This window comes from Tupaia chinensis, unplaced genomic scaffold, assembly GCF_000334495.1.
Source record: "Tupaia chinensis unplaced genomic scaffold, TupChi_1.0 Scaffold000678_1, whole genome shotgun sequence".
Taxonomy (NCBI): Eukaryota; Metazoa; Chordata; class Mammalia; order Scandentia; family Tupaiidae; genus Tupaia; species Tupaia belangeri.
In genome coordinates this window covers 1272832-1274471 of record NW_006160202.1, presented here as the reverse complement: position 1 = coordinate 1274471, position 1640 = coordinate 1272832, and the positions used below count along the sequence as shown (strand labels likewise).

Sequence of the window (1640 nt, the reverse complement as noted above, 5' to 3'; positions counted from 1 at the left end):
GAGGAGAATGTGAAGAAGGAAGGAGGGAGATTTGGGCCATTCTCAAATTTATCTTTGATTGTGGTCCCGGAGACTTAAGGGATCAGGTCAGGGAGAAATAGAGTACAGAGTGAGGGCTCTGATCTTACACCTCGGGTGGACGTGGGGTTTCTAATCTTTCTCTAGAACATCAATGTATACCTAGAAATAAGTGTGCGAGGGGGAGGGGACAGAAACGGGGTTGACGGGGTGTTTGGGGAGAAGAGCGCCCAAGCGTGACAGCAGTGGAGGGAGAACTCGAGTCCTCCGACTGTTGCCTTCTCAGTGGTTTTCCAACTTCAGTGCACGTAAGGATCATCAGAGGAGTTTGTTAAAAATACATATTCTAACTCCTCGGTCAGGAGTGTATCTGAAGTACTTGCATTTTTACCAACAGAGATCCGTCCCTGGTAGATCCCCGAGCTGCAGCTAGCCCTAGGGTGCCTACAGGTAGAGCAACAGGGTACAGGAAAAGAACGTGATGTTGAGGTAGGGGGACTGAAAAAGAAACAGAGTCAGACCTGGTGGAGTGGTCAGGCTTCGAGAGCAGGAGAGGCCGGCCACAGGAGTGGGAGTGGAGGGGGAGAGACAGAGATGGGTGCAGGCTTCATGATAGGGGATCACGGGGAGATGGGGGAGGCCTGGCTGTGAGCTCACACTCATCCACCATGATAGGTGATTCCCTGGAGGTGCTGGGGAACAATGGGGGACCTGGGGAAAGGGAGCTGGAGGAGAAAATAGCAGAGGCAGGGTGGGAAGGTGGGAAGGCAGAGGAACTGGAATGTATCAACTGGAACGTGTCCATTTCCTGCTGCAAATCCAGATCTTTGCTAGAGCAAAGGCGAGGAGGAGAACAGGAAGTCTGCTGGGGAGGGGGTGAGCTGTTTCATGGAGGGAACCTAAGATGAGGAGTGGGGTGCTGGAGGAGAATAGGAAGTCTGCTGGGGAGGGGGTGAGCTGCTTCATGGAGGGAACCTACGATGAGGAGTGGGGTGCTGAACGAGTATCACAAAAGGACATAGGAAAGGTGGAGAAGAAGTGAGGAAACGAGATCCGCCCTGTTGATATGCATAAATCTGTTTCTTGCATGTCCTCATTGCTTCTATTAACCTTTTCTTCAGACACAGGTGGAGGGACATCAAGGGGCTTTGGGAGCAGCTGGGAGCAGGATCTGGAGTAATAGATGCTGGGAGAGGGTGGGATGGTGGGACCTGAGGATGGTAAAGATACACAAAGATCCCCAGGGGGAGGCACGAAGAGAAAGCCTTCCAAACATGAGACTGCCCTTGGCAGGGGGTGAGGGTGGGGCGGGCAGCAGAGAGTTCCGGGCGAGTGTTGGTTCTTCACATTCTGCCAGCCTCCCCTGGCCCCCCTTCTCCAACTTCCCACAGTGTCCCAAATGTCAGCCTCAGTGGGAAGTGAGCTAGCTCGAGGGGACCTTCTTTATTTCCTTTCTACTTGTCCCTTCATTTCCCCCTCCCCAGTCCCCTGTGCCTCCTGTCTGTGTCCCCTCTGCCCTGGCTCCCCGCGGGCTGCCATTTCTTCTCCACTTTCTTTGGGGCTCCAGCAGCTTCTGAAATGTCATATTTCAGCCGGAGGGGAACAGGCAGTGGGAGAACCAT

The 1640-nt window shown here is 53.7% G+C and overlaps 1 protein-coding gene across 4 annotated transcripts in view; it reads left to right on the top strand.

Annotated features, from left to right (window-relative positions):
- GABBR1 (gamma-aminobutyric acid type B receptor subunit 1) overlaps positions 1-1640 on the top strand; it is a 36395-nt gene that overhangs the window by 5466 nt on the left and 29289 nt on the right. The gene's annotated exons all lie outside the window — the stretch shown is intronic.